Source organism: Parus major, chromosome 1 (genome assembly GCF_001522545.3).
Source record: "Parus major isolate Abel chromosome 1, Parus_major1.1, whole genome shotgun sequence".
In the NCBI taxonomy this organism is placed as follows: Eukaryota; Metazoa; Chordata; class Aves; order Passeriformes; family Paridae; genus Parus; species Parus major.
Window position 1 is genome coordinate 98329404 of NC_031768.1, and position 26377 is coordinate 98355780.

Sequence of the window (26377 nt, forward strand, 5' to 3'; positions counted from 1 at the left end):
TACAGGAATTAGGGAAACAAAATGAGGATGTGTGTGCTGATGTAACAAATGTGCAGCCAGATGCCAAACTGTGCTTTGGGTGCTCAGAATGAGTTAAGTGATATGAGAACTGTAAATGATGGAAAGGAAGTAGGTACAGCCAGGAAAAGGAACTGGTGAGCGAGCTGTTGCCTTAACTGCTTGCTTTCTGGCTGCTTATGGCTCGCACCAAGAGAATGCATAGCCTGTTGCCCTTAGCTCAGCATTAAGAAGCTCAGCATTTTGTTTGGATGTGTCCCAACACTTTTCCAAGTCTAGTTTACACTAAAATTTTGTACTGAAATATTCACTTCAGTAAGGTTATGTTTTTGTCAACTCTGTCTAGAATTAACAGAGTTAAGATGTGATACAGATGTCAGAGCATTGCAGATGGTTCTTCTACAGAAAGAGGAATAACAAGTATCAGGATATGACTATTCTGCTAATCATGAAATCATAGAAAATCTTGAGTTGGGAGGGTCCCATAAGGGTAATTGAGCCCAATTCTATGCCAACTGCTGTATTTGCATTAAAGATAAATAAAACCTTGGTAAATAGCCTGTGTAGAGTAAAAAATGCACTGAAGCAAGAGCACTTCAGTACTAAAATAACTGCAGCCCCACTAATGGTCTTTTGCTGCTTTCACTGCACGCATTTGGTACTTTCAGGAACTAAATCCCCAGTTTCCCACATGAAGGAATAGCAACAGTGTGATGTTCCCTGATTGAAAAGTTTCACCTCTGCCTTGTAACTTTCTTACATGTGTATGACAAACCTCAGTGCACAGCCCCGATTGTCTTGTGGCCACAGACTTCTCCACAGCCATTTCATCACAGTGTTCTCCCCAGCCTGGGTCTTTGACCCACATTTCTCTGCTGTGGGTGGACAGCTCAAATAAGCCAACCACTCTGAACATTTTTAAGCAGTCAGAAGTAAATGCATCATTTAACATTACCTGCTAAGAACCTTGATTGTCTTGTGGTCAGACCCTTTTTTCTTCCTGGTCTGCAAGTACATCAGTATATATGTTTACTCCTTAGATGTCAGTACAAAAAAATACAAATGCTAATGTTCATGGAAGACAGACCCACATTCAGACATACTCCTATGTATGATGTTCTAAATAATAGACTTATTCAGGTGTTCCCTCCATATCTGTGAAAATAAAAGCCAGTTACTCACATATGAAGAAGTACTTCCTGATGAAATTATCTGTGGCAAGAATGCAAACACTTCTTTTTGAAATAATTTCAAAAAAAGGAGTATTCTTTCAAGCAAAAAAACCCCAAACCACCCACATTACAGTTCCCAGCTAATATAAATTACATCCAGCTATGTACTAACTGCTAAAATTGTGTTTAAATCTATTTATAACCCTTCAAATAGCTCTCAGTAATTTACATTGGTGGTTGGTGGAACAGTCCCTTACATTTGACTGAGCTCCCTCTGGTGGGTAATGGGACATTATTATTATAAAGCAGAGATACCTAAGAAAACATCCAATTATGTTTGTCCAAGTGGAGCTTTATTTATTTGTTTATAGCAAATAATTTTTATATAACTAGGCAAAGGTCAGTGTACAAATTTACCACTATCTGATCACACTGAAACTACCCAAAGATCAATATCCAATATTTTTAAAATACTAGAGATACTTCAGTGGAGGTGTAGTTTTCAACAATACCTAACACTGAACAGCACCTAACAGGAACACCCAAGTTAAAAGAGTTCTGGTGTCCTACAAAAGCTGAGAGAGCTGTAATTAAAAATTATTACTGAAACTGAAAGAGGGTAGGTTTAGGTTAGATTTTTGGAAAAAAATACTTCTTTGTGAGTGTTGTGAGACCCTGGCACAGATAGCCCAGAGAAGCTTGGCTGCCCCTTCCCTGGAAGTGTTCAAGGGAAGGTTATACAGAACTTAGAGAAACCACATCTAGTGGAAGGTGCCTGCCCAAGGGGAGTGGAATTTAATGATCTTTGAGGTCCCTTCAACCCAAACCATTCTATGATTCTATCGATTATATAATAAAATCTCTGTTTGTTCAAACTACCTTTGGAGTTCAGTTGGATTTATATGCTTAGAAATCTGGCCTATATAGCTTTAGACAGTACTGACCGACTGCAGGCACTTTGCTGTGCTTATTTAATGGTATAATAACTATGAGTCAAATATGTTTTAAATAACACAGTACAGAACAACTGACAAACATACCTCTTTTTTGCTAGTAAATTTCAATATACCTTAAATCTCATACACCCTGGTATTAATAAGTGACTCATTTCTAAAAGAAAGTACAAGTGTTCTCTTCCTATTTTTCTCTTTGTATTTAGGCTAAGTAATCTGAATAGGGGAAGTGTCAGGCTTCGGAAGTGTGTCCTAATGCGTGGGCAAGGTTCCAACCACAGTCTGAGTTTCAACGACCCAAAGTGGTTGTGCTGGAATACTAGGACAGCTTTACTAGTAATGAATTTAGTGGCTCTTGAACATCCCACAGTCTATTTGAACAAACTTGTTTCTGGAAAATTTGGGTTCCTAGAGCATGCTGACAGAAAAAGAGCAGAAAAAGCATGCTACTAAGTTTGGTACTTTAGCTGCTTCAGAATTCATCTTCAATTAATAAAAAGAGTTTTGTCATTTGGCTGAAACATGGTAAGAGGTAAAATTCTAGTTACATCTAGTTGTATTTAAAGATGAGACATGAAGACAAAAGGTAAGGAGGATTTTACCAGACATCATTTTTACTGGCAGAGACCTTTGTATCTCCTGAGTATGACTGTATATGCAATGTTTTCAAATGTTTATGATATTCTTCTAATCCTGTAAATTCTGTTCAAGGAAATTTCAACTCAGTTTGATTGCCAGATAAATTCTAGCTCTTATATTACTGTCCAAAAGGAAATCATCACTGAATGTTTCTCACGAGAAAGTGGCATTTAAAACTGCTTAACATTGCTTTTGAAATGAAGGTGTCCAAGTTTAAATGAGCAAGACTTCCTGGTAAGAAATCAGTAACGCCAGAAAGGCACCTCATGGTAAACTGGATTTAGGCTCTGGTTCAAACAGCACTTACCATGGGGCACTGTGGCCACATCAAACAAATCTCTTGAACATATACCTAACTTGAAGCAATGAGTAGTTCTCACTGCTTTGCCAGAAGGACTATTCAAAATAGGGTTATTCATACTCTGAAGTGTTTTGCTGGGTTGAGGCCAGAGAGACCAGTGCCTCCAGCTTGATCCTTGACTGTTTTGTGATTAATTGGAATTTCTGTATGTAATTTGTATTATTTATTTATCTATGTAGTTGGAATTTATTACATACTTGGAGTTTTCAAACGGTGTGCTGCAACAGGACCTTTCTATTGAGCTGTCTACCAGGGGGCTAAAAAGATCTTCACAGCAGCTATCAGCAGGGAGGACCTTCGTGCGGTAAGGTGCGTACAAAACCATCTTGCTGCAGCACCATGAGCTGGTCCAGATCCAGTTGCAGCTGCCACACAAACCAGATGCTTGTAATGCAGAAGTGGTGAACAAAAAGTTCTCTTTGTCATTCCTGGTAAGCACATTTGTTTCCACTCACACAACTATAGCCATGCCAGCCCATAAGAAGTGACTCTGTAGGGTCATTTTATGAAACTATATGAGTTTAAAAATAAAAAAGCAAGAAAACACAGAAGAAAAGTATTTACAAAGCACTATAAAATACATTTAGAAATAGCTCTTAACTGGCAGACTAACAGCATAATGCTACTTTTAGTAGTCTTTTTGAATTTCAGAAATTCTCCTCTTGGTTTTTTTTTTTGGGGAGGGGGGGAAATATAGCAGAAATACTGGATTAGGACAAAAATGCCATGGGTGTCTGTCAGATAGATTCAATTCCTCCTTTTTTCTCTCTTTACCCCTCCCTGTTCCTCCAGCAAGAGGAGATCTCAGCTGCTTCAAAGATGAGATAATCAAATGTTTCCCACAGTTGTGGTTGTGGCACCCTTTTGTTGGAGAAAGTACATTCTGCTTTTGATGTAGGAACAGGGAAGAGGAGGAGTGTTTGGGTTAAAGGTGGGTCCTCTGCTCTCCACATGAATTGCTACTTGAATTTGGATGTGTGACAGGTAAATGAAATTTTCAGTTTGCATGTGGTAAGTAGAGATGCAAAGCTAAAATATTGCCCAGCTGAATTTATTCTGTAACCCAAGAACTTTGATGCACTGGCAATAATTCAGCACACAGATCTGTCTCCTCATAAATGCACACTTCACACAGGCATATGTGGTCACAGATAATTTTGCTTGTGATTTCATCTTACAATTTGATTCTTCCATGCTATCAATGCCATTCCTTTAGTCTTTGTAAACTGTTAAGGAAGAATATATCAAGCCCAAACACAAAATAATCCATATCTGGACCTAGGAAGGAAGAAGACTGCCTCTAAATTTGGCTTGAACCTGTTACTACTTTTTTGATTTGCTAATCAGAATCACCAATCAGTACTAATCAAAACCAAAGCTTTCCCTTCTTTTTCCCTCCTTCTTCCCTTCCCTCTTTCTTTACCTTTTTTTTGTTTGTTTGTTTGGGTTTTTTGTTGTTGTTGTTGTTTGTTTTTTTTACCTAGTCAGGAGTATTAAAAGCTATACCTACAAAAGATAAGGAAGTTTGAGTGCCTTTATAAGATGTCAGATAGCAGTGAGCTCAGACCTATCATGACATGTACAACTGAACAAATAAAATGACTGTCTTGGTTTGAAAAGACAGGTGTCTGCTAAGGAAACCAGGAGCCCCCTTTGAAATGGAAAAATGTAAACCCACTCTTCCCTTAAGAATTATTATAATTGTGAAATCAAGGCTCTCAGGCAAAGATATGGGAATAGGAATAACAGTTCTTTACTAGGAAAAATAAAATAAAAACACAGTAGTACAAAAAAACATTGAGAGTCAGAGTACAACCTGACACCCTGTTGGTCAGGGTGTTGGTAGTAGTCCAACTGGTTGCTGCAGTCCTCTTGGAGTGACAGATGTGGTTCTGTTGAATCAGTGATCCTGTAGAAAGGTGTAGTTTTCCTCTGAAGGTCCAGTGATGATGAGATGGGTCTGATCTTCCTCTGGGAATCCAGTGAAAAAGGCTGCCTGTGGTGTTCCAAGTCTCAGATTATGTCCAGGTAGGAATGCTGGGCTCCTGCCCCTGGGTGGAGCATCTCACAATGGGATGATGTAATTTTATCAGTCATGTAATGAGACTCAATGGCCCATTATCAGAAGAGATCCCACTGGAGGGAGGATGGGTTGTGGAAAAGATAAAGAACACTGCCCCACTTGGTTTTAACAAATGGTAATAGAACACATATCTTTGGTTACATCTTGCATTGCAGCCCAAGACACTGTTTTAGCATTTGTAGGTTTTTGTCTGATGAAGCACTTTCCTGTTTCAAGAGAAGGATTTTCTTAACATCTCTCTGCTGCAAGCAGAGGATTTATGAAACACATCAGCTAGTCTGAGCCTCACTGATACGTAATTGAGAAATTTTATTTTAAAACAACTAAATAAATAAATATTTCCAGCCCGATTTAAATATTTATCAAACACATTTCTAAATACTTTTTTAGTTAAAAGAGTCAGTGCCAGCTAAAGGATGAAGTTAGAAGGAGTAGTCTACACTGGGCTTAGATTTCTCACTGTGAAATTTATGCTGAGTTTTCAAAATGAAGTAGGATTTGTGTAAGCAGCATGCAGAGTCTCTTGGGACTTCATTCTCAGGGACTAGGGAATATAGCTTTCTGAGTATCATTTTTTTTCTGAAATAAACAAAAAATTGACATGCTACATCATGCCAGACTTCAGCTTTGAAAACTGAGACTGTATAAAGATCTCATCTGACATCTGACAAGAAGTTGGACAACACAGAAAATGCCCCAGTGAGATGTGAGCAACTAAGATCACATGTTATCTGGGGCTGATGCTGCTCTGGGAATGGGGTCAAGAGCAGGCAGTAAATGTTTGTACAAACTTTAAGTGCCTGGGATAGAGTTCTTTTACTTCTGCATTGACTATTTAGGGATGTAAGGGTCTAGCCACTGCCAGCTGAGTCTCTATGCCCCTCTTCCCCTGCTGTGAGGGTGCTGAGGTCATGGCACAAGTTGCCCAGAGAAGTTGCAGCTGCACTATCCCTGGAGGTGTTCAAGACCAGGTTGGATGGGGCTTGGAGCAACCTGGTCTAGTGGAAACCATCCCTGCCCATGGAAGGGGTGTTGGAACAAGATGATCTTAAAGTCTCTTCTAACCCAAACCATTCTATGGTTCTATGATTCACTTAAAACTTTGCTCTCTGCACTCAAGTGAGTGATGTCTTGGACTGTTATTAAGATTGAGACTCCTGGTATTCTGAGTCATGTTATGTGAATATAAACAGTACCTAAAACTCAAGTTCTGAGTAGCATCAGCACCATACTGTTCTGGCTTTGCTTGAAAAAACATCCCAGAAACTAACTACTTATCTACCAACTATTCTGCCAAATCACACAAAGGTGGATATGGCACAGGCACAAACACAACACAGGATAAGGAATTTCAGATCCTTATGATAAGTCTGTGAAGATGCAGACATTGCTCTCCTGGGTTTCATGTAAAGCCCCACTGTGGGCAACACCCAGCACAGCAGGTTTGTGTGGCCTCTGTTCCTTATGGAGTCACCTCCAACTTTTGCAGGGCAAAGCAGAGCAAAAGGGCTGCTCCCTCCACAACCTGATCTGCTGATTATGCCTGTTGCTCTTCACATAATTGGTAAAAGACATCAAAGTTTGTAGAGAACAGAAAATGTGGCCCTTTGTTACCAGGATTCCAGAGGCACTAAAGAGGTAGCAAAGAAGCCAAAACTATTTCAAGCATGCATGGGAAACAGTCCTGTAGCTCCAGAGAGCTCTAGTGCACTCAACAATAAAAAGAAAATCAAATGGAAAATGAGACTGAAAGTACAATAGTACAGTGGAAACATTCCTGTTTAAAAAAAAAAAAAAAAAAAGCAACAGTTTTAAAAAATATTACCATGTTCCTGCAATGAAGAAGTATGAGACACAGTGACAGTTGTCTATACTATATGGACAATTATATTCAAGAAGAACTTGAGCTTTTTCAGGGTTCAACTTGCAGCTTCTTCCAACTAGTGGAAATTCTGGAGAAAGACAGCTGATCAGGGGCAGAATGCTGCTTTCCTAACATGCTGAAAGAATGTTATTGCTCGGTGATCTGAGCTAAGAAATGCAGGAAATATACCCTAAAAATAAGTTTGCTCATCTGCACTCTTTGACCTCTACAAGGTTTTGATGCTCAAGAACAGACTTAGCAGAGTAGTAAAGGTCAGGAAGATGAGCACCATAAACTTTGTGACAGTGTGAGTGGGTCTTCTGGAACTTCCTCAGAAAACTGTTTGGGACCATTTCATTCACACACAACAAACAGGAGGAGAAAAGCATGCAGTGATTTCCTACCAATCCTCTTCTCCAGAGCCAGTCTGTAGGACCAAAAACTCCAGGACACATCTGCTGATTCATCTCTGGTGCTGCAGGAACTCCTGGAAACTCCAAGCAGGACCAGATCCCCAAGGAAGGGAGGGAGGAAGCAAGGGAAAGAGAGAGGCAGCCAGGCATAGTGCCTGGGCTGCTTGGCATCCTTTGCTGTGCCCACTTATCACACTTTGCCCTCACTCTGGACAGCAGATCTGGAATGTTATTTTTTTCCGTTGCTACTCCAGGTAATTCTTTCTTTCTTCTTGTTACTAATTTTCTTTAAAGCTGGGCTATGAAGTCAACTCCTGTTTCATCCTGCCTTTTGCCTAATTATTTCTGAAACCCTGTTCACAGTTTAACCATCCATCATTAGTTTGAGACAACAGTACTTTTTGATAAAGCAGAAAGGTTTAATCTTAATGCTGTTTAAGTCCCAGGGCTGAACTTTTCTGTTACCTGTTCTCTGCTAGAATTTTTGTTTATCATTTCCTTTTTTGAATTCAATAATTTCATTGTGTTTTGTGTTAGAATTGCTCTAACCTTCTGTCAGATGGCTCTCTATAGAAAAGTTAACTTAATACCCACACCAATGTTTTATTAAAAGAAAAGAAGGATTTATTTGTAGCAACACAACTGTCTTAATTTATTAAAAGCCAATTAATTTTCTTAATGGGAAGTTTTTCCCTGATTGTAAGAGTCTGTTGCAATTAACTACTTGTTTTATAATTACTCTGCTTTCCAATCTCTTACAGATTTGTTGATTTATTTTTCCTAAATGCTCTTTTGAACTCCTTTCCTTTTTAATTTTTTTTAACTAACAGCAACAGGTTTTCTCCCTAGTATAAGCTTATTTCTCTGTCACAGCTTGTAGGGTAGGGAGAAGACTATCTCTGGTATGTCTGCTCTGACATTGATATGGAGGCACCTTTCCTTTCTGGAACTCATTTTCATAGAAGTTTGTTTTCTGCTTTTAACTGATAATGGAAACGTATTTTGTACTTCAACAGCTTCTATAAGCATGCTGACTTTAAATTCAACTCACAGCAACACAATTTTTCTCACCACCTCTCATTTGTTTTCCAGAGAAATTTTTGGTTAACTAATTCTAATTCATTCCATCAATAGTTAAACTTGATGTTTTCACTGTAAGGATATTCCAGGGCTTTATCTACCTAAATGCCATTTTTTTCCTTCAGATGAAGCTTCATTTTAATATTTTATATATTATAAATATATATATATACACAGTAATACTTGCTCAACTATAATGGCTGTGTAGCCAATGAATCAAGAATATCTTGGATCTGGAAGTTAGCTAGCAGTTGACAATATTGTATTTTGCTCTTTGAAACTCTGACAGCATCTGAAAAAGCTCAGTTTAATCCAAGCTAACTATCACAGTTTTTATGGCCTGGTCCCTCTTTTTTATAACTCTTGTATTCCAAGCTTAAAATAATGCAGATGGATTAAAATAAAATCCAGGTGGTATCTTCAGAAGAGCAGTGTTTGATCAACATAAACAGGTTAATGTCTGGAGAACTAATGATCAGAAGGGGATGAGAAGAACTAAGGAAAACTGGTGATAGCAGTTTGGGGTTTTGTGGCTTTTTAGAAATTTCTACCAAAGTAATTCAAAGAATACTCAGAGGAATGTAATGGAAAGTCTTGTCAGCTTCAAAGACAGTGTCCCCCACCACCAGAAAACAGGCTGAGGAAGTCGGAGCACACAGGCAGAGGATGAACCCTGATCCTGTCATGTTGCAAATGGGTCCTTTACCTGCAACTTTTGTAATATTTTGTGAGAAGGGAGGGAAAACAAGAAACAGAACCCTAGTGTTTGGGTACCAGAGCTCTCCACCTAATTTCATGCTTCTGTTTTTGAAATATAATTCACAACTCTGAGGTGAGGGGTCAAGTCCTCTCTGTTTCCAGCAAGGCACCCCAGTCGGAAGGCAAAGGGCTGCATTTTGTCAGAGGCCGGATTCGCCTGTGCTCACAGACTGAGGACATTGGAAATGCCACTCCTGCACCTCAAAACTCAAGCACTGCACCTAATCAGGGACAAGGCAACAGCTTTCCTGGGCTGTGACTGGTCTGTGCATACACAGCTGGGGGCGCTGAGAAGATGCTCAGGTCAGACAGGGAAGGATGGAGTGAATCGAGCTGTGTGCAGCAGGACAAACAAGGAACATGCTGCTTAGTTTTGCATTTTGGATGTAAGTGGAGGTAAGTTTTAGAAAACCAGGTGTATTTGTATGCCTAGATATACCCAGGCATAGTTCCAAACTCCTCCCACAGAGCAGTATTTGCAGTTGTGCTACTCTGTCACCAGCTCAGGGCTGCTGTTTGAACTGCTTTATCAAATGCAGTGCTTCAAACACACCAGCTATTATGAAGTTGCCTCCCTCCCCTTTCAGAACAGTTAATATTTTACTTCTTCTAGCTCCCCAGAAGAATCACTAAGAGCAATACTTGCAAAATAAAACATATGGTCTTTCATTTTGGAACACAAGTTTTTGCTAATGTCTTTGCTATTTATTTAGGTAGAGGCCCTGCCTAAGCTTAGGGTAGAAGTGAAGGTGGGTCCACAGACCCCAGCTAATACAGTAACCCTTGCAAGGAAAGACACTGAGAGCAGCAGACCCCTCCAAGTCTGAGCTATGCAAACCCCTGAAAAGTTCCTGGGGTGTGGGTGTGCTCTGCTTTCCCAGGGGGCACTTGCTTTCAAACTAAGACCAAGAGCCTTGAAGAACAGGCTCCCCAGGGCAGAGGTCATATCTGAGCAAGCCTGCCAGTGCTCAAGGAGCATTTGGACAATGCTCTCAGGCACAGGATGGGATTCTTGGGGCTGCCCTGTGCAGAGTAAGGAGCTGGACTTCGAAAATCCTTTTGGGACCCTTCCAACAAAGGATATTCTGTGATTCTATGATTCTATGATCATGCTTTTCTTTGTCAGAGACCTCTATCACAGGCTTTATCTGGTGAAAATGCTGTCTTTCCTGATCGAGAGAAATACATTATTTATCATCATTCATCAGGGGATTTATAGTACCAGTGGCTTTGTGTCATCTTGCACATTAATTCACAACCTTCTGGTTGTCCACCTGTTCTGGTAAATCACAGCTTTCTCCAGCAGCAGCAGCAGCAGCAGCAGACTGCTCCCCAGTACACGTTATTTTTTTCACCACTCTTAAGATATACTGTAATTTAAGAAATGCCATGAAAATAACACAAAATAAATACTTAATCTAAATATACTTTTATATTTAATATTTAAAATAACACTATCTGAGTTAAGAAGTTGCTTCTAATGTTGATTTCTCTACTCTCACCACAATCAGCAGTGTAAAAACTTGGCAGCAGTTGAATTCAAACAACTGCACCACTTGTGATAATCAATAGTGTTATTTCAAAACCAGAAAGTACCTAGAAAATACAACTGACTCCTCAGCAGTTTTTTTTCTGCTGCATCATTTCCACTGCAATTGGCAAATAACAAAAAACCCCAAGCAAGCTGTTCATGTCCTGACAGAAATAAGTTTTCCTTTGTCCTGTGTAACTGAGAACCTTTAAACCCAAATCTATACAGAAATATACATTTGAGATGTTTCTCGAAATTTTTAAGTGGTTATCAAAAATGTTTCTCATTATGCAACAGCAAATATTGATACCAATGATAGCCAACTTTATATTAATAGAAACATGTGAAGCTTAGTCATCATGTCCTTATGAATACAACTGCTGGCAACAAAAACAATTAAAAGTTTCTTGTTGGAAGAAGAACAGTACTAGTCCGAATCAACGTGCCTGTGATGACATGTGACCTCTCTGTCAAACAGGCAAGATTTGGACAATGAGAGACAGAACGGGTAGAGCCTCAAATTGTGTTTTATCTATATGTTACTTTACATTTCAGCTAATCTGAATGAATAATGACAGACAGGTTTAAAAGCCTCACATACAGAACAGTTGTGAAAAAAGTAATTTTCCGAAGATGGTGAAACTGGTCAATAATTATTATTACACAAGGGCATTTTCCCCAAACTGGTTTTACACAAAATATCTATTACTCCTTGTTATGTGAGATTAGTGTCTGGAAGTTTCCTTCTCATTCTGCTATATCCTTTCAGTTTGTTAAATCATACTGTGCCATCAATGGAACTGCCAATTGGTATTAAAATAGCACAGATCAGAAGGATGAAGAAACATTTATCTGAGATTTCCTGATATGCAACAGAACAGGGTATGTTTTGAATAGATTTTTAAAGGCTTGGTCACTCAGATCTTAGTGGAGTGTGACTACTCTTCTACTAATGTACACGTGCTCTATTAAATGTCTTAGTCCTAGCAGAAGAGGGATTCAGCCCATACTATATTCCACTTTGCTCTCTCTTTGGAGTATTTAACTCACAGCCCTAGACTTGTATAATTTTGCATTGAAATTCCTTACACAGGCTATTAGTGCCAGTCCCAAGGCCTACATTCCCAGCTGCAGTGGCAGTTGATTTTCATTCCCAAATGCTTCTGTTATATTTGTTATTTTACTTCAGAAACACTGTTAAAAATGTCCCTGTATTGTTCACCCTCATGATCCACACCTCATGATCTATTAATAAGGCAGGAGTCACTACTGTGTATTTACATGCACTTTCTGCATGTATTTATTAAATTCATGTTCAGAGAAAAACATCTAATTTTGATTCATCTAAGGCATGTGAGGGAGCACTCAGAGCTGACAGCTTGTGTCTTATCATGTCCAAACCTTACTGTGCTCTGCCATGGCTGCAAGCAAAGATGTAAACAAGTTGACCCTAACTTGCAAACCTCCACCTAAACTCCAGAATCCCAAATTCACCAAGTCATTCTGAGGTGGAGGAATATGAGGAAAAGCAGGTAATATGCACAGGTACAACACACTACGGAGAACATCACTGCCACAGGGCATTTTGAGAGGTTAGTCAGCAGCAGACTGCTCTCCCAAGCACTTCCCCTGGATGCCCCAAGAGTAGCAGAGTGTTTGGCATAAAGTAGAGAAGACTACTCTGCAGGTCCTACAAATGGTCACATCCTCTTAGAAAGGCTGTAAGGGTCTTGCCCTCTTGGGCATCCACCCACAGACAACAGTCTTACACAAAGCCTTACTATAACCAGCTACATAATGAGACATCCTTGAGTCAATACAGCTGGAATTTGCTAGACAGATAAAAAGAGGAGAATTTTGTACTGGAGAAAAGAATCACAGTGGCACAGGAAATACTAAAGGAAAATTAATCTCCTAAGCAAAACAACAGTCTGGAATCACCTTACATGAAATTCAAGTTTGTAGGTCTCTTTAATCAGGAAGTAAGTGGGCAAAGAAGAACCCACAAAAATTGGATTCTCTCCCAGGTTTTTGGTAGTGTGGCAGCCCTTCACTTTCTCTGCCGTCCCTCCTTTTCCTCAACCTTCCAAATACTTGCTGAGAGGTAAAGCAGCCAACACGTAATTAAGCCGGTCTTTCCTTGGGATTGAAAGCCCTATGTGAGCTCTGCAAGAAACAGATAGGGGCCAATTTCAGGAAAGACACAAAGTTTGGAAAGAAACTATCACTGATATACTCACAGACTGCTTCTCACCGCTGCACTCAAGCCTAGTGTACACTTGACCATTTTGGATGTCAAACCAGCCCCAAGGCATACTGTAACAGTAGGCTGCTGCACAGTCCAGGATGTATTTAGAAAGCCCTCATTGACTTCTTCAGGTACTTTTTTTTGCAGACTGTTTTGTACTTTTTGCCAGAGTAGCACCCAGGCTCCAACAACACTCAAGACCTGCACTGTCATTAAGAGGATATATTTACAGGTTTGTATGAAAAAAAGCAAGCCTCAAAATTGTTTGAATCATGCAAGAACAGCACCAGAAAATTTTGCTGACTTAATATGTCTTTCACTAGGTATCTTGGCCTATTTCAGCCTTCCTTTAGTACTTCATCCCCATTAAGCAAAAGCTGAGGGAGGATCTTAGCAGGTGAAAACCAGAGGGATGGTATAAAGATGATGGACATGGGCTCTTCACAATGACACCCAGTGACAGGCAACTGGCACAAACTGGAGCACAGGAAGCTCCATCTGAACATCAGGGAATCCCTTTCCACTGTACAAGTGACCAAGCACTGGCAGAGGTTGATCAGAGAGACTGTGGAGTCTCCATCCCTGGAGATATCATAAAGTGTCTAGGCATGGCCCTGGACCCTGTGTAGCCCTGCTTGAGCAGGGGGTTTGGACCAGATGTACCTTAAAACCCCAGCCATGCTGTGATTCTGTGGGAATCTGGGGGAAAAGAAACAGTGTGTTCCTGAGATAAGCTTTAACACTGGTTTCAAGACGCTCCTACTTGCACTGTGAGAAACCCAGCTCCAAAAGGTTTCTAAAAAAAGGTTGTGAGTCTCCTCCAGTCCTGGTACAATCAGACTCCTGAGGTGTGGATCCTGAGTTGTGCAAAAGAGGGAGAAGAAAAGTACGGACAGTAGGAAAGTCGCTGATTATTGTGAGCTAAGCTATACCTCCTAAGACAAAAAATTAGCTAAGAACCAAGTTATCAGGAAATGACACTGTATAATCAGTTCCATCAGTTCTATAACTAGTTCCAGATTTGCAAGTGCACTTTCCAATTGTCAGCTTGCTGCTTTCAGCAACTTTCGTCCTCTGAGAAGCACCAACCACTAGTTTGTGCATCATCCAATGGTCTGGTTTTGAGAAGCTATCAGAGCCAGTACAGGGAATTGCAGGCTTATGTCTCTCTCTCTCTCTCTTTTAATTTTTAATTTTTATTTTTAATGTTTATGTTGATGGCAATATCTCCTTCTGTGTCTGATTTGCACTAAGCTACTTTCTGCTGTGTGTAGCAGCTTTGGTGACTTTCACAGAACTAAGCTAGAGATAAAATCAAAAGTAGAGTTAAAAATGGCCTCATTTTCCCTTCAGTAGAGTTCTGCACTTAAACCCTGACTCATCATGACTTGCAGTCACACCCAGGCCCATGATGAGCTGACTGGCCAGTCTTGAGAACAGAAGGCAATCCAGATAGACACAGCAGATGGGTGAAGGTTGGCTCCCTCCTCTTACTGGATCACCACAGTGACAAACAAACCAGAAATCACTCTGGTTTCTCAACTGAGGTTCCAGCTTGGTAATGAGTCCCAGAAACTGTACAGCCTCTGTTGTGGGGCATTTTAATGTGCAGCTCTAGACAGAAGTAGATACTGAATCAATTTTTCCTCTGTTATGACAAATGGGGAAATGCACAACCTCAGGAAAATAAATAACCTTTTCTGAAAGCTGTAACAGGAGAGTGACTATAACAGTCAAACAATTTTCCTGGCAAGTCACTGCATGATCAATACATGACTTGCAGGTTACAATAAGAACCTTATGCTGTAAAATTAAAACTTAGCCAAGTGCAGGGTGCTCTTCCCTACTTTTGGTGTGCTTTCCAGCCTTAGCCAAGTCTTCAAATACATCATTCACTTCTGCAATCATTCTGTGTAGCAAAGGCAAAGTGGGTGATCATAAAGAAGAATTTATTTAAGCAAAAGAGTAGCTTCATAAGGTACTTTTAAAATTTTATCATCCTGCAAAAGATATATTGGTTTATGCAACTGTCAGACACCTCTGAAAACAAATGCATTTTCATTCTTCTCTATTCTTGTCCCCATATATACACAGTAGCCTTCAGACAGCCTAAGTACAAGTCCTTCAGAAGCTTTCTACCAATAAATGTTAAAATTAATCTTTCTTCAGGCATTAGACTCAAAAAGAAAATATGCTTTATTTCCATATTTTCTTTCAGAGTACTTGAACTGTTTCAGTCTAGTGCCTGAAAACCTAACCTTTTGAGTCATTTAACCAGTGTTTTTGTTGCTCATCTGTCTGTCTTGGTTGCGTCTGACCTCTGGGATGATTGCAATAGAAAAAACACTCAGTTTTTCTTTCTTTCCTTTCTTCACTATGACTCAACATCCTTCTCCTCTCAGGGGTATGACTACAGTTCATAGGGAATAGGTCCAAAGTTTCAACATTTTAAGTTTCTCACCCACAAATACTTTTGTCATTTAAGAAATCTCAGGGTACCTATTTTTGCAGATGTACTGAACATTCCCTGGGTTATAATCTGGGGTGGGGGGTTTACATTTTTCTAGAGAAGCAACAAACCAGTACCCCAGATAGCCCCAATAATGAAATTCTGAGGAATAAACTTCTGGGTTAAGGCAGTTCAGAGTGAAAGCAATAACCAGATATGTGTGGGAATATTGCACTACCAGCAATTACTTATCCTAATCTAAGCATATGCAAAGGGGTCATCCCAAATTGCTACTTCAGGAGACTCCCAATAGACTGTATTATAAATTAAAGAAAACAGATGTGTTCTTTCCACCCAAGTAGTTTGTTTTGTGAAGAGATGACTCTTTTCCCCAGCAGGGAAAATCCTTCACAGGGGGATGGCACATGGAAATGGTGGGGTCTGTTATGCATTTAGTCGGTGGTCCAGTAAAAACACATCCTCAGTCTCCCGAGCATCAGGTGTTTGACCAGGTCTCCCTCCATCTTCCCAAACTCCTGGTGTTTCCATCAGTCCATGTGTGGATATGCATCTGGCTGGAAACTAAGAGCCTGCTGGTTTCAGGCTCAGCAGTTTTCTACCACAGGGATTTAATTCACCCAGAGCCCTCCCAGGTGTGATCTTACAGCATTACTCGAGGCTGGAAACACTCATCAAGCCCTGCATGACATACTCTGGTTTTCCCACCTTGAATTTCCTCACAGGGTTCAAGAGAGCTACGGTGTGAAAATGCCTGGTCTGAACAGCCTGACTGCAGTAATTTCACCTCCTGAACATCTCTGGTCTTCTCCCAGATCAATCAGCTCAGGCATTGCTGTCTGACAAAATTACAGCCATTGACAGTGTTAACTCCAAGCTTCCAGGAAGGCAAATCCATTTTTCATTAATAAATCATTTTCCTCTTTTAAGTTAAACTCTTATAAGGCATTTTTAGCTGTCCTGCTGCAATTCTCACTCTTTTGTCTTTTCATACAGCTCTCCCAGCCTATCTAAGTAGATCTCATTTTCCACAGCTAGACACTTTTAAATTTGTTTCCCACCTTTTTGCCATTGTTTACTCATGGTTTGTATCCCTTCTCACAGAATCAAAAATAATTCTCATTCTATTCAAGAAGTCCTTTATTCCCCATTGAAATGTTACTTATTTTAATTATTAATTAATTAAATTTAATTATGAATGCTTAATTTAAGGATGATGGTTTTAAAAATGATATGGGGGGGAAGGTAGCAAACCACATTTAACACCAGTTTTCATTTTAAGAAGATTTGCTGTAAATCTTGACCATATCAGCTGTAGGTTTAAGAGAACCACACTTACAATTGCATTTTAAAAGATAGTTTTCTAGCATAGGATTTACTTCTAGATAGAAAGTATTCTTTTTCTCATTTTTTGTAAAGAGGGAATGTTAAAATAATTTCCTATGATTAACACCATCCCTTCCCAGGACGAACAAAAGACTTTTGTAAGACAGAAACCACAAAAAATAAGCATGTGTGTTCCCAAGGATTAGAACAGTATTACACCACATACACCAGAAGACAGTATGGAAATAAATTCTAAAATAGTGCATTAAAAAGCTTCAAAAACCATTTAAAAATAAGAGCCAGTTTTTCAGCTCATAAATATTGACACAGTCCTGAGGTTTCAATCACTTAGATACATACCACAGTAGCTCCTTGATAGCTCAATTTACAGTTAGAAAATGTTATCTAAATGTAGATTAGAAAACAGCTTTTGTGTTTGCAAGTTCACTGGAGGGAGTAGCTTGGCTTCCATTTACTGGAATGTGAAATGGACGAATCTTGTATATGATGCCTACAGAAGTCATGTTTGATGTGGCCGTGTGTGCAACAGGGTCATCAGCCTCTCCCCTATGAAACTAGAAGTTGGGTCCTCAGCATCAATTTTTCCTGATGACTCCCCAGCACTTTTGCTATGAAGGATTCTGATGGCAGCATCCTGCAGAACTATGTGGCCATGGGTTTAATCTGGGAGTTATGTCTGTAGCCTAACCCAATCATACATATTTCCACCACAGAAGCATGGGGCAGGTATCTCCAAAAGGAGATTCATGACAGACACCAGCCACAGAGAGGGAACAATTACCCCATGGAGATGCCTACCTAGCTCCGTCAACCACGCAGGACCCTAGATGAGTAGCTTAGACTAGACAGCTAAATTTTAGATGGCTGAGATAGGTGAGATGAATCACTTTTAGCCCTGGGATATGTCACAATTTAGCTCTGGAGAATTTATTAGTCAAGCTGCTATGGCAGGAAACCAGCTTCAGTATAGAAAGGATAAAAAGAGGAGACAAAGGCAGATGAGAACACACCCAGTATTAAAGATGGCCTAAATATTCCATAGTATAGCCTGTGCACTGTAGTCCTCACAACTAACCTGCAGATTAGAGCACTTTCATCTCTCTAGGCCAGTATCAGTCCACAGACCAGCCAGAGCTCAATAAATTGAGTTACAAACTAGTGGTAGCTGAGGCTGGAGCTTTTAGAGTGCCAGAAGCAATAAACAACACAGAGACAGCTACAGCCAGGCTTCATAAGGAATTGACAACTTTTGATAGAATGGGACTTAGAGTCCCATTAATGCCACCAATGTATCAGAAAAAGAAATCTATTTCAAAAAAGGGACATTTTCCCTTGCTTTCTTCTGATGATATTGTTATTATTTGTTATTATGCATGCTAATGTTGTGAGCATTTATCATCTAAGTTTTTATATTGTTTTAAATACTTAAAACATTTATTATTCATCTGCAGTGAGATGTGTCCTTGATTTTCAGCTTAGATTCCCAGATTTCCTTTTTACTTCTCCTTTTTAGGAAAAAAAAATGACTAGTTTGTGTTTTTTTCCCCTCTTCTACTTGTATCTAATTTCAATGCAGAAAGTACTTATGCAGCCTATGAGTGAGAACCAAGCTATTACACTGTAACTTCACTCCCTATTGTGTGGGAAGTAAGAATTGCATCATTCCTAAGATACAGAACAGGAGATGAAGATCCCTTCTTGGTGGGTGCGGTCCAAGGTTTTGTAGTCAATCTTTCAGCCAAAGTAAGAGCTCCTTCTGTTTTGATTCATTTCTTCCCTTTTCTGTTTCCTTCTCTTCCCCACAAAAATCTTTGTGGAAGACCAAAATAACCCGAAAAACTCTAACTTTCAGTCTAGTAATAGGTATTTTAAATTTTATGCTTAAACACTGTAAACATATCATACTTCTGCAACTCAATTTTTATCATCTAAACAGTTGTCTTTAAGCTCCTCTCTTCCCGTGTGAATTCCAGGGGATCAGGAATTCTCAACATGTGTAAAACCGTGAGAACTACGAGTCACAAAAAACATAAAAAGCAGGCATAAAAACTCTGATTCAGAATACCTTAAGTATTCTTAGTACCCAAATCTCAAGCCAAACGCTACTTTTTGGATGTCATTACCTAAAATATCTGTTTTAATACCTAATATTTAAACTCCAACAAATTGCTTAGGTTATTTTGTAACTCAACTCTTTGTACTGGCAAATACATTGACTAACTAATAAATAAAAATAATTAAATTCTGCCTTCTTAACAAGGTGAAAGGCCATCAGTGAACAGACATTGAAGGAAAATCTATATTAGCCTCTACCAAAACTGAAAGCCTACTGCAAAAACAGCTGAAGTTGTGACACTTAAATCCAGCATAAATCAGTGTGTCACTCTACAAGACATAAAACCAATCATTCAAAGGCACACTAAATTGTTAAACTGGGTTAAAATATCTTTCAAATGAAATTCCCATCAGCGCTCTTAGCAGTGCCTCATTTGCTGTCACTAACGTTTATATTCAGGAGGTTCTGGAGGAGGCTGCCCTCAGTGCTGTCCTTGGACAAACAGGTACGTGGAATTTGGGAGGGAGGGAGAGAGAAGTCAGGGAAGCGGGCAGGCAGGGAAGGAAGGAAGGGAAGGCAGGGAGCGAAGACAGGCAGGGAAGGCAGGAAGGGAAGGCAGGGAGCGAAGACAGGCAGGGAAGGCAGGGAAGGCAGGGAAGGAAGGGAAGGAAGGGAAGGAAGGGAAGGAAGGGAAGGAAGGAGGGCAGGGGCCGGCAGAGGCCGGCGGGCGGCAGGACCCGGCGCTCGGCAGCCGCCCCGCGCGCCAGCACAGCCGCACATGCGCAGTGCACGGCGGTGTGGGCGGCCTCCCGGCGGCGGCGAGCGCCGGGTCCAATGGGCGCGCGGGGCGTGCGCGCGCGGGGGGGGGCGGGCGGTGCTGCGGGCAGTCACCTGACAGCGCGCGCCGCAGTCGGGCCGCAGCCGCAGCCGGGAGCGGCCGGGCCCGGGCGGCGCGCGCGGGGCGAGAAGGGACGGGCTGAGGCGGCGGCGCCGCTGCCCTCCGGCCCGCGGCGGCGGGCACCGAGGTAAAGCCCGGCCGCGCCGGACCGGCCGCCGGCGGGAGCGTCCGCGCTGAAGGGTTGGCGGCGGGGGTGCTAAGGCAGCGCCCTCCGGGCGGAGGGCGCGGTGGGGCGGGGGTCGCGGCGCGTTCGCGGGGGTGGTGTCAGCGGTGCGGCCTTTTCTCTCTCGCGGCACGCGCTCCCTGACCCTGCCCGGGCCGTGCCGGGTCGGGGGTCCCGCCCGCGGGGGCGCCGGGGCGGTGGCGGAGGCGCCCCGTCAGCGCCGGGCACCGGCGGCGGCTTTCCCTCGGCAGTGCCTTGCTGCGGGTGTTGCCCCCCTTCACCCGAGACCGCTCCTTGCTCGGTGCCTCGCCCCCGGTTAGCACGGGTGCCCTTGTGCCCCGCTGACACAGGCGTGACTCTCCCACGCCGCGTTCCCCGGTACCGTGCGAAAGGGCCAGGTCAGCCCCGCTGGGAAGTCGGCGGGAGCCCCGCTCTGCCGGGGTGAGGCGTGCAGCTGGTGTTTGTTTCCCTTTGCGGGGAGCCGGGGAAGGTCTCTTTTAGACTGTAAACAACGGAATACGAATCCTGTCCGTCCTGTTCTGTGCGGTGAGATCCTTGGCATGTTTTGGGGTTTGGTGAAATGTAGTAATCGCAAAAGAACAGGTAACCATTTTAGCCTGGCAGTAATGCCCAAATCATCTACAACTCGGTGTTTTGAATCCTTATTGAACTAAAAAAAGAAGGGAGAAAGTGTTCTGGTAGTAAAGATAACTATGTGTATAGTAATTTTTGATAGACGCGTTAGTTTGAGGCATTCGAGGAAGGCAGTTTCTCTGTGTGAAAAACATCTGGCTGCAGTAATGGAATAATTGCAGTCCAGAAGCACTGTAAATTAAGGTGATGCGGCACTCGGAATGCTCTAGCATATGGAGTCAGTTCTTTAATCTCAAGTATTGCACCACACAGCAAGAAAAGGAAGGACTGTATTCCTGTCAACATGATGAGTGTGAATTAAGCCATCTAAGGTAGACCACGAAATACGATTTTTAATGAGTTTAACTTTAAAGGTGACTTAAATAGCATAATTACTCTTGGATGCCCGAACTCAAGTGAGTAAGCTTGTGTACATTAGCAAACAGTGAGGCCCAGAATAGGCAGATTTGCAGAGAGAAACGGTTGTCACTGAAAACTGAATACTTACTGTTTTTTTCAGAAGGGCTTTCCTTGACCTGGCTTTGTAAATCTGAAAAAAAAAAAAAAAAAAACCTAAATCCATTAGTATTTGAGATTCTTAAGAGCTTCTAGAGTGTATTTTCCAATTTACTCTAAAAAAGAACCTACTCTTGTTGTCTGGTTCATCTTGTGAAGTGAACAAAGGCATAATAAATGGGGTATTTGGGAAGTTTCCTTCACTAGCACACTCATGATTTTAACCAGAATGCTGAAGTACAGCTTCAGCTTCCATCAGCTGTGTCTTTGAGTTTATATGTAATAATGTGGGAGATCTTAATGTGTTAAATGTTTAATTGCTTGTAGGTTCTAAAATTCTTATGCAAAGGGTATTTTGAATGCTAATAAATTTGTTATGATAGAAATGGTCTAGTATTAAAACCCATGCCCTTCACCTGATTGTTTGGATGAGGTGGGTGCTGTTGTTAGGTGTGGAATAGACAGACAGGTCTTTGCACTCGAGTTCTGTTAAGTCCCAAATAACTCTGTCCTATGGTTCATGGAAACATAGCTCAACAAGTCTCCTTGTCATGTCATCCCCACCTTCCAAGTTTGATAATGAAAGTGTTTCTATAAACACTTCATGGGTTTTCTTCTAACTGTAGTCCTGTCTTTCTCCCTGCACTGGGCATGCTGGTGTAGGGGCAAAGAAGAGTGATAAATCAGTCAGAGGGTTCGTGTTTGTGTCTGAATGCTGGCATTTTAGTTGTCCTGTAGAACTTGACCACTGAAAGTTTCATGGGGGAGGTTTTGGTGAGTAGGAAAAAGCACTGCGGTATTCATAATGTGAGTCCTGTTTATATCTAGTCCTTGGTTAAACCAGAGGTAGCATATTAGTTGATGCAAGTGTGGGTAGGAACAGAACATTGAGTGAGCCAAAATTAACTGCTGAACCAATCCTTAAGTTGTGTAGAATCAGCCTAGTGTGACCACAGTGGGGATAATGTGTGAGGTTCCACCTGGAGCTTTCCCTGCCCCCACCTCTAATTCAGAGGTAAGCAGTCTGGGGAGAGGACTAAAGGTGATGGAAAGGCTTACTTTGCTGCAACAGATCACAGACTGCTTCACAAGTCACTCTGTTTCCAGTAGTATGCAGTGTTTTTTTAGTTAAGACCCTTTTAAGGGTGGAAGAAAGTTTTGTTCTTGTTAAATATGAAGGGAAAATGTAGTATGTGGTATGAATTTGAGTTAGAAGGTCAGAGTAAGGCTCAACTGACTGATTAGCTACTGAAGCTTTAAAAAGGGGAAAGTGTGCTGTGAAGGGTAAATTGACTTTAGAAGCATTGGTGAAATACGAATAAATTGAGTTTAATCATTAATCATACATTGGAGAGTGGGAGAGGTGTAGCCAAGGGTATCAGTAACTCAATGTCTTTATATAAGAGCCTGTGTCTTAAAGAATATTCAATTAATCTTGAAAGTTGTGTTGAGATACTTTGTTTATGAATGACTTCATTTGAACTGTCAACATAATGTTTGTAGGTGTTAGGATCCAGTTTTGGCCCATTGACAAATACCTCGATAAGTAAATATATGGCACTTGCTCACCTGTTCATGATACTTTTAAGGTCATCAAATCACAGAATTCTGGAGTAGTTTGTGTTGGAAGGGACCTTAAAGATTATCGATTTCTAACCTACTGCCATGAGCAGGGACACCTTCCACTAGATCAGGTTGATCCAAGCGCTGTCCAGCCTGGCTTTGAACCCTTCCAGGGATGGGGCAGCCACAGCTTGTCTGGGCAACCTGTGCCAGGGCCTGACCACCCTCACAGGGAAGAATTTTTCTAATAGCTAAGCCTGCCTTCTGTCAATTTGAAGCCATTCTTCCTTGTCCTGTCAGTCTAGACCCTTGTCCAGAGTCCCTCTCCAGCTCCTCCTGGAGCCTCTTTAGGCCCTAGCAGGGGCTCTAAGGTCTCCCTGGAGCCTTCTCTTCTCCAGGATGAACACCCCCAGCTCTCACAGCCTGTCTCCAGCCCTCAGAGCACCTTTGTGTTCTTCTCTGAAATCATTCCAGAAGATCCATGTCCTTCTGATGCTGGGATCCTCAGAGCTGGAGATCGGGGTTTTATATGGTACCATCCCAAAAATGGTTATATTTAAGGGTCAGATAGTAAGATCGTGTCTTTTGACATCATATGTCAGATAGGAAATAGTCTGCAGTTTCAGGATGGGAAGACTCAGATGGCTTGATGTGATTTGGTGGAGACCTTTACTAGTGCTACTGTAGTAGCCTGGTACAGTGGTCTAGTGCATATATATACTTTAAAATTTTATATAGATATTGTTAGTTCTGATAAACCTGTGCTGTTCTGTTTTCATAGAAATGTTTCTGGAGTTCTTTCTGATTTATGTCTAAAATATTTGCAGATTTCTTTTAGTTTCACATACTGTGAAGAACAGTTGTGGAAGCAAATCAAAGTTAAACAGATAATTCCAGAAATGAGATTGTAAATATAATTTCCAACCAGTATGTTTTGACTTGGCAATATAGCTGTTTCACAGTTCTTTCAGGTTGTTTCTTGTATCCTTCTAGGTTAAAGTACATTAAATAGTTAATTTAGTATTCATCACAAATATTTTGAGATATGTACTTGTAAATGGGTTGTTACAGTCATTCAGGTAAAGTTATTCATGTGGTTTGTTGAACTGTAGCAATGAGTAGAATATGTAGCTCTAAATACAAAGGTATTTGTCCTTTAAGCAAAGGCAGGAGTTGACAGTAGATTTTAGTTGTGCATGCTTTACTTTTCCTAAGTGAATATTTTATTATCTAACCTAATTCTTATTTAAGAGAAAATAAAACTAGTTTTTATGTATATTTTTGGGGTGTTGTGTTTGTGGTTATTTTTGTTGTTGATAGGTACTTGGTATTTTTTTTAAAAGTTCTTTAGAAGGTCTGTGCATTGTTATTTTTTCAAGAGTAATTCTCTTTGAATACCAGTACAACTGAAGGGCTTTAAGTGATGGAATTTTTCAGAAGAGTTTCTGAAATCCCTTCAGACCTATTTCATTTTTTAGCAGTGAAACAAACCAAATCCCACAACATGATTTTTATCCCCAATCCAAAGATTAAACAATTAGTGTCATCTAAAATAATGGGAGACTGAAGAGTAGTTTGGGGTTTATTTGGCTTTGATACTGACTTTGTGTCATCCTCTGAGGGAAACTTTTTGAACTTCTGTTCTTTGGAAAATGCCTGTAGTTACATGGTCTCAATCTCTTTTTTCTTTTTAAAATTATGGCTTCTGGAGGCTTGTGACTACTAGCATTTCCCCATGCTTTTCCCCATGTCCCAACTTCTCATATAGCTTGCAAATACTGAGAAAAAAAAGTGTGTGTTTAGTCTTAGAACCTGGAAAACAAATTAAGACTCTTAGCACAGACTTAAGACTTGCCAGACTTCCCGTGATTCTTTTTAATACTCACTTGTGACTTGACAAGAGGCCAAATGCAGTGTTTAAAATTATGCTACAAAAATATGAACTAGTAATTTTTAAAAACCTCATTTATGTAATTAAGCTGTGAAGAATATCATCCAGGTGTTGGACTAATAAAGAAGACAATTTAGAATTATGACTGCTAATAACTGAAGATTAAATGTACTTTTTTCTTAAAGGAGAAAGCATTGTTCTTGAGCAGCAAAGCTTGCTCTTTGCTTTTTTTATCACTTTTTTCTTTCACAGTCTGTTTGAAGATGAAGGAATGAACATGGCACACTGAAATGCTTGTTCATTCTTTGTCAGCATAATGTGAATCAGCAGCTATTAACCATTGCAGGCATTCATCTGTAATGTAACTGTTTCCTTAAAAGGAGAGATAGCTGGCGGCAAGGACAGAGAGACAAAACTGCAGGAAAAAAGGCCTTGCTGTGTGTTTTGAATGAGCTGTGTCTTATCTAAACTGCCTTGTTTCAGCAGTAGTAAATGATAATGTCAATTGGAATGACTGACCTGCTAGAACTTACTCAATATGCTTATCAGCATAACAATAGTAGCACTAAGAGTTTGTTTTCTTCAGGCTATGTTTTTGATGGTATTTTATTGTATTTTTTCCAACTGTTGAGGAATTTGAAGTGTTCCAAGAATACAGACATGTTAGAGGCATGGTGCTACCTGAACAGACCATTGCTGTCTGCTAGGTGATAAATGAATCTTGCTAGTTTTATCATTTTGATGATCACATCTGAATTTACATCTGGGTTCTCAAGTTCAAACACCTTAGGGAGCAGGGACAGCCAAGGTGTGTCCTGCCTGGGCTCTGCAGCTGCCAAGGGGAGCTTTGCTTTCTGCTCTCTTACTTCAGAACTTCACCGCTGTACAAGTGTCACTTTACTGTGATTGCTAGAGAGGAGTGATATCCAGTGTGTTATTGCTGGATGATTGTTCATGAAGGAGAGATTAAGGAACAGGATTTTGTTTACATTTTAATAATTCAGGTAACCTTTAGCTGGATCATGTATAGGAATTATATGGTAGGTGCAGACTGGAAAAAAACCAAACACATGTAAACTGAGTTGATTTGAATGGTAGGGCTGCATTATTGATATCTGAGTCTAGGAATAAAAGGTTAGCACTTTATAGGAATATCTGAATTGGATTTATTCACTGATGGAAAACGAGGCTTTTGTTCTTTAAAAGAAAGCACTGAGCTCATAGGATGTAACTCTTGTAGCTTGAGCATTTTTGCTTGTTTTTTTGCTAGTTTATTGCCCCAGTTGCTCTTAGGTGTGTTACGATTGCTGGTAACAAGGTAGATTCCTGTATTTTATTTGGCAGTGAGTCTAAGAGACAATTGTTAGGTGTGGATCCTAGATTGGGTTAAATCTGGGTGCCTTTGGATGAATCCTCTCTTTTTCAATATTCAGCTGGTGATAAGGAAATTCCTGGTTACAGAGGCACAATGAGGTCCTGCTGGATAGGAGTAGCTGCTCTGCAAGGCTTACTGGAATGTCAGGTCCTCAGCTGTCCAGGAGGAGAGAGAGAGCGTCAAATGATTTCTGTATCAAAACCTTCTCCAGTCTACTCTGCTATTCAGTCTGGGTTTTTTTTTTCCTGAATTGGAAAAACTTGTAGTTTGGAGGGGAAAAAAGTACTTGGAAGTCAAACTTTGATATGTAGGGGGATGGATGCTGCCTCTGGATTTGGTGTTCCCAT

General features: G+C 40.8%; 1 protein-coding gene and 1 long non-coding RNA gene across 6 annotated transcripts in view; one reads left to right on the forward strand and one right to left on the reverse strand.

Moving 5' to 3' along the window:
* Positions 1-5221: 5221 nt before the first annotated feature.
* On the reverse strand, positions 5222-13751 carry LOC117245167. The gene is made up of 3 exons (XR_004499509.1): positions 13114-13751; positions 7495-13039; positions 5222-5432 (listed from the first exon to the last, which is right to left on the reverse strand). It is a non-coding gene; the product is annotated as an uncharacterized LOC117245167 (long non-coding RNA).
* Positions 13752-19913: 6162 nt separating this feature from the next.
* The window catches only part of BACH1 (BTB domain and CNC homolog 1), a 34106-nt gene continuing 27642 nt past the window's right edge, over positions 19914-26377 (forward strand). For 4 of the 5 annotated variants that reach the window (XM_033518078.1, XM_033518081.1, XM_033518082.1 and 1 more), the window contains exon 1: positions 19914-20016. The gene's annotated coding sequence lies outside the window, so the exon portion shown is untranslated. Of the gene's footprint in view, positions 20017-20396; positions 20599-26377 lie in introns of those variants that run through there. The other variant, XM_015624008.3, reaches the window with a different exon arrangement.